The 11,155-nt window shown below is 46.2% G+C and overlaps 1 long non-coding RNA gene and 1 other non-coding gene across 2 annotated transcripts; both read right to left on the minus strand.

The window, feature by feature from the left end:
• Window positions 1-3,286: 3,286 nt before the first annotated feature.
• On the minus strand, window positions 3,287-10,805 carry LOC133375639 (uncharacterized). The gene is made up of 3 exons (XR_009760272.1): window positions 10,724-10,805; window positions 8,458-8,769; window positions 3,287-3,458 (listed from the first exon to the last, which is right to left on the minus strand). It is a non-coding gene; the product is annotated as an uncharacterized LOC133375639 (long non-coding RNA).
• LOC133375736 (5S ribosomal RNA) lies at window positions 7,702-7,820 on the minus strand. The gene has a single exon (XR_009760313.1). It is a non-coding gene; the product is annotated as a 5S ribosomal RNA (ribosomal RNA).
• Window positions 10,806-11,155: the final 350 nt, after the last annotated feature.

The raw sequence follows: 11,155 nt of genomic DNA on the forward strand, positions 1-11,155 counted from the left end.
GGCTTGGAACTCTGTAAAATGACTCGTAAGCCTGGCACGGCCATATTAGTATTCGAGGTCAATGGAAAAACATAATTTCTGTTCTCAGTTACTGCCACTTTCTCCCAAGTTAAAAATGCAGAGTAGCTCCCAAAGAAGGCAATTCGCCCGTAATTGGAGGACATTTTGTCCCACATTGTGCGAGTTGCTCATTGCATTTATATACCATTGCTGCCCTGAGGAATGAGTGTTATCCTTCTTTGTATGCAAATGACGATATCTTATCAAGTCATTTCCAGAGGGCATCTGGCAGAACTACAAGAAGCCATATCTTTTCAAACTTGCTTTCTAGGCTCCCTGCAAACAGTGGGAGCTACAAGCATTGGTAGCTGGTGGCTTCATGTCAGTGGGGCAGTGGAATCTGGGTCTTCAGAACCTTGGACAGTTCTGAATGTTAATTCAGACTAAAGTTTAGAGCAGATTCCACTGCCCTGCTCATGCGGAGTCACCAGCTGCCACAGACGACAAGGCAGAAACCAGAATTTTGCACCCAGGGCTCGCCTTACCATGAAGCAGAGGTGGCAGCTGCCACAGGCCACAGATTGTGATGAGCAGGGAGTGGACCCTGCTGTAAGAGCCCTGTGCCCTGCCTTGCCGCCCCTGGCCTTGGGTGCAATGGAGAATTATGCCCTGTTGCTGATGGTGAAGTAAGATTCAGCGGCCAGTCCCACTGGCTTTGTACAAGGACTGGAGGAGGCACCACTTTCTCCTTCTCCTCTGCCAGCAAACTGTCTTGGGCTGGCACAGCCTGCACCCCCAGCATAGCTGTAGAAGACTGCAAAATCTGACACTGTGCCAGGCCCTGCCAGCCATACTCAGAGGCCTCCAGTGTACCAAGGTGGCAGTGATGTCACTGCAGCAGTAGAGCTCTTTCCAGAGCAGAACCTGCAGGAAAGCAGCCCGTTCCAGATCTGCTGTTGAAATGTTCATTGGTTCATCTTTGCCTATGCCAGATATTTTGGACTGCCACTTTCATCAGCTCCAGCCAGCACGGCAAATGGTCAGAGATTATGGGAGTTGGAATCCAACAACGTAGCGTGTTCCTGCATCCTTGATTGTGATTTGGTCCAGACCTGCTTTTTGATCTGGACTCCTGCTTTGTTCTGCAACCCTGACTTGTTAGTCTGGCTCCTGGTTCCTGGTGTACTTCAGAATGCTTGCCCACACCCCAGGCATGATGCGGCAAGAGCTGTGCAGGCCTTAGGATGGAGTGCAAAAGGCAAAACTAAGGCCATGTCCTCTTCCCCACCTCTTGCTCACTGATGTTTTGGGGAAAGGCCCATAGCTCAGTGGCAGAGTGTCTGCTTTGTATGCAGAAGGTCCCAGGTTCAATCCCCAGCATTTCCAGATAGGGCTGGGAATGCCCTCACAGCTCAGCTCTTCAACACCCCGTTTGGAATGACCACCATCATTGGAGACTGGTGGCCAGGGCCGGCACCAGAGGGCGGCCAGGTAGTGCCCTGGCCAATGGCCCCTGGGTCCCAAGGGGCCGTGGGTAGCACTCCCTTCCATAATCTGCACCACAGATTGTGGAATGGAGAGCTACCCACCCACCCACCCTCTCTAAGGAGGGGCTCTCCAGGGAGAGGTAGGTGGGCATGCATACGTGTGCCAGGGCCTGGGGCTGGAGCCCAAGGGCCCCAGCATACCTGGCTCTGATGTCAGTGGGGCAGTGAATCTGCTCTGGATTTTAGGCTGAACTTTCCAGGAGCTGTCCAATGTTCTGAAATCTTTCAGCATCTTGGACAGCTCCTTGAAAGTTTGGACTAAAACCCAGAGCGGATTCACTGCCCTGCTGACATCAGAGCCAACGGTCTCCACTGACCGGCCTGGATGACGTCTTGTCAAATCAGGGGAGCAAAGTCATGACAATGAGGCAAAGGTGAATCATGGAGGGAAGCAGAGGAGAGGTGGCACACAGCAGAGGCAGAGCTGGAGGAGGGTGATGGTGAGGCTGGATGTAGAAAGCACAAGGTCTCTGGAGGTTCTTGGGGAAAGCCATTGGGCATAAGCAACAGGCAATGTCCTATCACACAGCTGTCATCCATGTCAATCGTTTTCCCCTAAGGAGAAGAGCTCAGTGGCTTGGTCTCCTTTATTCAGGGTTGCTCATGATGGTTCCAAAGAGAAAGCCAAACAAGAGATGGATTGATTCCATGAAGGAAGCCACACACCTGAACTTACAAGCTCTGAACAGGGTGGTTTATAACAGATGCTATTGGAGGCCGCTGATTCATACGGTTGCCATAAGTTGTAATCGACTTGAAGGCACATAACAACAACAACATGATGGTTCCATCTCGGGGCATGCTAGGCAAGGGGCTGAAGTGGCTCTGCCAGGGCCTGTCAAGGAAGACGACGACTTGGAAATGTAGCTGAATATCCACATTTAATTTGGAATATCATTTCTCTTATTAGCAACTTCTGCAGCTACACAGCAGGCTACGTAGCTCTCCAGCTGTCATGTGTTGAAACTCCATCAACCTCCTGGTTCCTTAATGATGCCTCATTAATTTCCCACATTAAATATCCAGAAACAGAAGTGCTACACTGATCAGAGCACAACTGATTATTGCGGGTCTTAAAAACAGATAGGCATCATTAGGCAGCTGAAATATTGATCAATCAACTGTGCATTTCACTTGGGCAGACGGAGAGAAATGAATAGCTTCAGCAGGCACACAAAGCTTAAACATGTACATGAGGAATGTGCAACCTCTGGCCCACAGGCCTAACTAGCCCACCAGGTTATTTTTGCCAAGCCATGACTGCGTACTCTACACCTGAAGTCATACATTATGTCAGGTGTGGGGCAGATAAAGACACAACAGGCCAAAGGGGGGCTACTGGCACAAGAGATCAGCTGATTGTCGGCACCTGCAAAGCCCTGTGCATAGTGCTTTGCAAGCCCCAACAATTACCTGGTCATCGGGGCTTGCAACCCACCACGCTCAGTGCAGTGCACAAATGGGTCACCTGACATCATAGTGACATCGGGTGACTGACAGATTTCTTGTGCTCAGTGGACACCAGGAACCATGGAATGTGGGGTGTCAGTTTGAACTGCAAAATGGAAAACCACCAATACAAAGATTTGTTATTATTTCTGATTGCTGTCAGTCACTGCGCAAAAGCGGAAGGTGCTGGAGGCTTTGGTCCTGGACCTACGGTATCGTAATGTCTGGAATACAGCAGTGGCAGAACGACTGACTCATCACCTGCAGGTATCAAGGAACAGCCAGGCAGATTTTTATATAATTTGGCATTGCTTTATTGAATCATTTCATCATTTGGAACAAAGCCATCCACTCTCAGAACTGCAAAAATGTGTCCGGCTGACTGTTCTTGTGAAGCTATTGCTCTGGAACTTGCCAGGAGGGGGCAGGGGTATTTCACGCCTGGGCCTGGGCAGTTCTGATCTGAATGGAGGTAAATAAGACAGAGACTTAATCTTCCATATTGGCCTGGGGTAACATTTATTGTGTCAACTACAGGAAAGGCCTATTCATATGTGTACATTCACAGGCTATTGCTTCATTTATTTTATTTCAGACTTTTCTTGTTCACTGTCTATTCTGTAAATAAAGCATTTTGAAAGTAGGGAAAAAAGGAAAACCAAGGCAGAGGAGGAGAGAGCAGATTGGCCTATTTGAGCCCCTTACAGCTTATAGTAATTCAGAATGGTCGGAACAGTGAACCTTGAGTACTCCTGCTGGTGGCTGAGGATTGCTAGTGCTTGAGGATACACTGCACCATTTCGTTGCAGATTCTACTTGCCCAACTCTTATTCTACTAGGGTGCCAAAGAGAAAGGTGGTGATAAAAGCTCTGTTTTACATTGTTGGTGCTGCTGTCAGTGATAATATTTCTAGAATACCTATCATCAACTGAGCATTGTACACAAATCAAAATAAGACACTAGCTGTGCCCTCAGCCTACTAATATGAAGGGAAATGGAGGGAGACTCGGTGGTGAAGGAAAGTGGTAATTTGGAGAGCTTTTAGTAGTAGGATTAATGCCGAGTATCAAAAGCCAGGTACGAATTAAAGAAAGCACTCCAAAGGTTTGTAAGAAATGGCAATACCGATATAAGGCAGAAAATAAGGACATACGGTAACACCGTATTTGATGTCCATCTTACACCAAAATTTCTCAGGGGATGTTCATGAATAGCAAAATGATGACCATCCAATGTGTGTTTAGTATTGCAAAGACCAGAAATGGATATTTAAATGATGGATGGGTAAATCAGGATGAGCTGTAAAAACAAGATAAAACATCGTGACAGAAATTGAGCCCGACGGAAACATATACTGTAAATACCAAATAAAAAAGAGCACACTAAGCCCCAAGCCCATGTCCCAGCTACAGGCCTGTTTCAGTCATTAAACATCAAAGCGCTGTTATTTCTTCAGGGTTTAGCAGTGACTGCATAACAACTCCCTTATTCTGGCACAGGGGTCCAGGACAGATCCTCTTCTCACAATCAGATTAGGGCGGTCACATCTTAGTCCCACAAATTTGGGTGGCCTCATTTGCTTATTTATGCAAAAAAAATTTTTGTTGCCAATTATAAAAATCAAGCACATATTTACATTATATATTTAAAGCACATTCAAAGTACATGGCTTCCCCCAAGAATCCTGGAATTTATATTTTACCCTGCACAGAGTGACAATTTCTGGCACCCTTAACAAACTACAGTTCCCAGGATTTTGGGGGGGAAGCTACATGTCTGAAATGTGCCTTAAATATATGGTGTGGATGTGACTTAATTTGTGCATTTTCCAACACTTGTTTAAGAGTCTGATCCTTGCAGCATCCACAAAAAAACGAGGAAACTGCAGTGGAAAAAAAATCCTTATTTGATCATTCAAGAAGAAGAGCCCTGCTGGATCAGGCCGAGGTAAAGATGGGCTGAGCACCTAATTTTGTCCTAATTCAGTCTTGCTGACCTTCAATCATAAGTCTGTTCCATCCCCCGGCTTCCCACTGCATCCCATTCCATCCATTCTTTCTCATTGTACACATTTGGCATACTGTTTACTCAAAATAATGTATGTAATGTATGTAAAATACACACTATCTATCTATCTGTCTATCTGTCTATCTAGTCACTTTTCTTCATAAAAATGAACCAAAGCGACATACAATAAAAAGATTAAAATCAATATAAAACTAATACAACTAAAAAGTTAAACAAACAATACACAGATAAGACGGTGGAACAACCCACCCCCTAAAGGAGGCCCTCCAAAAACCTTCCAAAAATTAAGAGACAAATGCCTGGGACAAGAGGAATGTTTTTGCCTGGGGCCTAAAGATAGATAGTGATGATGCCAGGCATGCCTCTCTGGGGAGAGCACTCCATAAGCGAGGGGGGGCACCACTGAGAAGGCTGTTCTTGTGTCACCACCCTCCATACCTCCCTCAGAGGGGGCACACAAAGAAGGGCCTCAGATGCGAAACACAGGGTCTGGGTTGGTTCATGTGGGGAGAGGCGGTCCTTGAGGTATTGGGGTCCTAAGCCATATAAGGCTTTATAGGTCAAAACCAGTACTTTGAATTGAGCCTGGAAACTAATTGGTAGCCAGTGCAAAATTAGTGTTATGTGCTCAAACTGTCTTGCCCCGGTGAACAATCTGGCTGCTGAACTCTGCACCAGCTACAGTTTCCAAACTGTCTTCAAAGGCAGCCCCATGTATAATGTATTGCAGTAATCTAGCCTAGAGGTTACCAGAGTATAGACAGCAGAAGTCAAGCTATCCCTGTCCAGATAGGGTCATAACTGGGCCAACAGCCAAAGCTTTTTCCATGCATTTACCAGTAAAATACTTATTTTGCATGCAATTTTATGTAAAACATGTATTTTTGTGCATACATTTTGCACACTAAAAAAGCATTGCACAATCAGGCTGCAAGTTGCATTCTCATTTGCAAGCCAGCTTGGGAGCATTGGATTGAGCCAGTTCACTCTGGAAAGCAGGCTACACGACTTGCCTATGGCAGTCCAGCTTCCTGGTGTCCACAGTGGCCAACTACCTGCCTCAGAGAAGCCCATAAGCAGGGCTTTAAGGCAAGAACCACCACCGGCTGTGACTCCCCAGCAAGTAGCAAACTTGCCTATGTCATCTGCTCTGCCTTTCTTTCGTGAGAGCAAACAGCAGTCTAAAGGAATGGATCTTAAAAGCAATAACCCGAGAAGCGGCATTGCCCTGATCCTGAGAGGCAACCAGGACTCAGACGTGGATAGGGTTGAGTCTTGTCTCCCGGCAGAAGAGCAAGATGCAGTCTGTAAGCGGCCACTAGGGGGTCTGGAAAATACGATCTGCCAACCATCCTCTCCGAGGAGCCAAGGCCCACCAAGCTAGTCAACAAGGCTGCCATCAGTGGCCTGGCAAGGATCAACTACCACTTAGCGCCTCCTCTTCCAGGATTGCTTCCATTAGCAGTCACCCCCCCCCAACCTGGCACCAGCAGAGGGAGAAGGGAGACAGCAAGGTCCCAATGGGCAAAGTATTTGAATTTGCTTATTTTTCTTCTTTTTCCGTGTTCTTTTCCTCTTTTGGACACTGCGAAAAATGAAACAACCACCAAAAAAACAACCCTGCTGCATGAGGGGACTCAATAACCCCACAATACCCATCTGTAAGTGCCCCAGTGGAGGGATTCTGCTGGCAGGAGGGAGTCTTCCCTGCAGCACAATCTCTTCCAGCCTTCCGGAATAATTATTTTATTGATTTATTCAAATTAAATCCTGCTCTTCCCCACCCCGAAAGGAGCCCAGGGTGACAAACAACAAGCAATGAAAACATCTTGAACGTGAGAGGTGGTGCTGGGGGGTACCTGGGCGGGGGGGGGGGGCTCCTTTGTCAGTGGGGCAGTGAATCTGCTCCACGTTTTAGTCTGAACTTCCAAGGAGCTGTTCAAGGTGCTTCCAGCTCCTAGAAAGTTCGGACGAAAACCCAGAGCTGATTCACCGCTCCACTGATATCGGAGCTACCAGCCTCCACTGCTCCTGTGGGAGCAGAAAGGCAACAAACCTTGCTTCTTACTCACCCCTTCTACTAGCAAGAGTTAAGCCTGGATCCAACCCACAGAAATATTTTCAGTCTAGTTAGTTAGTTAACCAAAAACCATGGCCCCATCTACAGAAAAATGTAAAGCAGTATCATGCCACTTTAAACAGTTCCCCCCCCCAGCGTCCTGGGAACTGTAGTTTGTGAAGGCTGCTAAGAGCTGTTAGGAGACCCCTATTCCCCTCTCAGGGCTACAATTCCCTGAGTTCCCTAAGAAGAGAGATTGATCATTAAACCACTCTGGAAATTGTAATTCTGGGAGGGGGAAAGGGGTCTCCTAGTGACTCTCAGGGAGCCAGTGTGGCGTAGTGGTTAGAGTGTTGGACTACGACCTTGGAGACCAGGGTTGGAATCCCCACACAGCCATGAAGCTCACTGGTTGATCTTGGGCCAGTCACTGCCTCTCAGCCTCAGGAAGGCAATGCTAAACCATCTCTGAATACCGCTTATCATAAAAACCCTCTTCATAGGGTAGCCTTAAGTCGATTACGACTTCTGGAGACCCTATGAATCTTTTTCGGATATATTCATAGGGTTTTCATGGTAAGAGGTATTCAGAGGTGGTTTACCATTGCCTTCTTCTAAGCCTACGGCACCCGGTATTCCTAGGCAGTCTCCCATCCAAGTACTAACCAGGCCTCACCCTGCTTAGCTACCGAGATCAGATGAGATCGAGCGTGTTCAGGGTAGTATGGCCATAGGCTAAAGTGTGCCTAAGCCTATTTAAATAATCAATGAAAAAAATCAATGCGTTCAGGAACACCTAACGCTGCATAGGATTGGTCTGCCAATTACATGTTACTGCAGACACTGAAAACGTGTCAGGAAAAACCCATTAAAGCTCTGAAAACTGAAAGCTGAAAGCTGACAAAAACCAGTCCTATCCTACCCCCTCAAAGGCTTCACAAAACAGATTTGAATGGGTTTCAGTACAACCTTCTGCTGCATAGAATCAGGTTGGAAATATCTTATCAGATATGATCAGAAGCACCTGTGAGAAAGAGCCATGAGACTGAGAAGGCGACACTTCAAATGCCCACTCAGGCAGTAGTGCAGAGAGAGTGTGGTTTGGCAGTGGTGCTCTTAAGGCCTTTGGGGTAGAAGCCCATGGCCCTACTCAGCAGAATGAGCAGAAGGACCCCAACTGCAGCAGGGCTGGCTTACCACACACTGAAGGAAGTGAAGTAATACACATGACCATCTAAAGCTTCCCCCCCCACACACGTAAAGCCATTAAATCCAAGAGACTTGCACAAGAAACCATCAACCCCCCAAAATACCCCAACCATTAAGTCCATAGTCTAGCATTACCTGAACGCAGAATTGCAACTTCTCCATACCTTGAATCCAGTTCCAGCTCTCTACCCACGGAACCATATTGGCTCTAGACGCACACACTTGACAATGACATAACTTTTTCAGGCACAGGAGAGGCTCCCTGGAATTCTTCTGCCTCTCTAACAGCCCAATCCCATGCATGTTAATTCACATGTCGATCACTTTGAGCTTACTCCCAGATAGATTTGCACAGGCTTTCAGCCGTACATGCTTACTTGAGACTGAGAGAAGCAATCACATTGAATTCAGCAAAGCACACTTCTTAGTGATCATGCACAAGACTGGGTGCTGCATTGTTAACACAGGGAGCGCTCCTGAAATCAGAAACAGAACTGCTTTAATAATACTTCCAGTTTCACTAGCTGCCAGGAAGGAATTTTTCTGAGCTTTCTGCCTTCAGTAGACTAAAGGAGTTTTGTTATAAGCAAATATTGTTTGGGCAGTTGCCCCAAGAAAGTTACAAAAATAGTGCATTCTGCGATGCACAGATTTTATCTCCAGAAACCCCATGTCAAAATTTCATCCACAAAGAATTCTGAACAGAGATGCTTAAGAAGGAAAAAACTGACACTGTTGATCTGGTTTAACTGTTTACAGTGGCATTGTAAAAGTAAGTTGCTGCCCTGGGTTCCTTTGGAAGGAAGGGCAAGAGAAAAATTTGATGAAAAATAAGAAAGACTAAAAGCTAGGATAGTGAGATTTAGTTTACCACTTTGAGGATGGAACTAGAATCACTCACATTGTGATCGTATAAGAACATAAGAACATAAGAAGAGCCTGCTGGATCAGGCCAGTGGCCCATCTAGTCTAGCATCCTGTTCTCACAGTGGCCAACCAGGTGCCTGGGGGAAGCCCGCAAGCAGGACCCGAGTGCAAGAACACTCTCCCCTCCTGAGGCTTCTGGCAACTGGTTTTCAGAAACATGCTGCCTCTGACTAGGGTGGCAGAGCCCAGCCATCATGGCTAGTAGCCATTGATAGCCCTGTCCTCCATACCTGTCTGCTCAGAAGTCCCATTGGACTCAATGGGCCTTACTCCCAGGTATCTGGAGATATAGGACTGTAGCCTTATTTATTTGTTATTTGTTAAACTTATATACCACCCGACTAGCAAACAGCTCTCTAGGCGGTGAACATAAAAACATATACAATAAAAGGATCATTCAGATCTCTATGTATGGATGTGAAAGTTGGACAGCGAAAAAAGCAGGTAAGAGAAAAATCAACTCATTCTAAATGTGGTGTTGGAGGAGAGCTTTGTGCATACCATGGACTGCAAAAAAGACAAACAATTGGGTGTTAGAACAAATTAAACCAGAACTATCACTAGAAGCTAAAATGACAAAACTGAGGTTATCATACTTTGGACACATAATGAGAAGACACGATTCACTAGAAAAGACAGTAATGCTGGGAAAAACAGAAGGGAGTAGAAAAAGAGGAAGACCAAACAAGAGATGGGTTGATTCCATAAAGAAAACCAGACAACTTAAAAGATCTGAACAGGGTGGTTCATGACCGATGCTATTGGATTGCTTATGCTTCATTCTTGCTGTGGCTGAATTAAGCTGGCACAATTTTAGCAAAGAGCTATAGCTCCATTGTAATAGGGCATACATGTTGCATTCCCATTGTACAATGACTTTTTGGTTAGGTCCCCCAGAAATGAGGTCTGCTTTTGAATAAATGCACATAGGGTTGGGCTACAAGGCAGAAATATCAGAATCATAGAATTGGAAGGGGCTTATAAGGCCATCGAATCCAGCCCCCTGCTCAATGCAGGAATCCAAATTAAAGCATTCTCAACAGGTGGCTGTCCAGCTGCCACCTGAGTGCCTCCAGTGTTGGAGAGCCCTCCACCTCCCTAGTAAATTGGTTCCATTTTCCTACTGCTCTAATAGTTAGGAAGTTTTTCCTGATGTTCAGTTGAAATCTGGCTTTCTGCGAGTTGAGCCCATTATTCCATGTCCTGCACTTTAGGATGATCATGACTGTGGTAGCTGGAATGTAGTGCCCAGAAAGTTGCCTTGAGGGGAAATTAATTGGCCCTTGGCTTGAAAAAAGTTCCCTGGTGTAGGGAAAATAAATGGAAGTAAAACCAAAACAGAACAAAACCCTCCAGGCTGTTGGTTCTAGTCATTCCTGAGGAGGTAAGAATGCTTGAGGACTAGCACCTCTCGCTTTAGATTAGCTACCCACTATCAGAATCCTCCTCGTTAACTCCCCCTCCTCCAGTATCAGTATTCATTCATGCTCACAATAGTGATACCTGTTTCTTCTGCTCTATACAGTACTACCTCCTTCTTAGCCCCGCCTCCAAACTCCAGCCTTTACTCTGCTTGCCACGCCTCTTCACCGCTTGCTTACCTCCGTTAAGCCCCACCCCTTTCTTTTCCCGCTCACCAATGAACAATGTCCACGGTTTAGCAGAACCTCTCGAATATTTAGCCATCTTACGTCTTGCCTGTTTCTATCGACTGCCCTTGTTTCCCTTAGGCGCGCATCGAATCGATTCACCGCGCTGACCCTCTTTTAGTCCGGTTGAGTCGAGGTTTTTGAAAAACTAAACCGCAACTTTCTTTCACTGGTGAAGGGAGTTCCCTTCCTGACAAAAGATTAATATTTCAGGCAATAGTGTGAGCGCCAAGATAGAAAACAAAAAGGGGCCCATCTCCTCACAGCTGCATTCTGGGAGTTGTAG

Source organism: Rhineura floridana, chromosome 1 (genome assembly GCF_030035675.1).
Source record: "Rhineura floridana isolate rRhiFlo1 chromosome 1, rRhiFlo1.hap2, whole genome shotgun sequence".
In the NCBI taxonomy this organism is placed as follows: domain Eukaryota; kingdom Metazoa; phylum Chordata; class Lepidosauria; order Squamata; family Rhineuridae; genus Rhineura; species Rhineura floridana.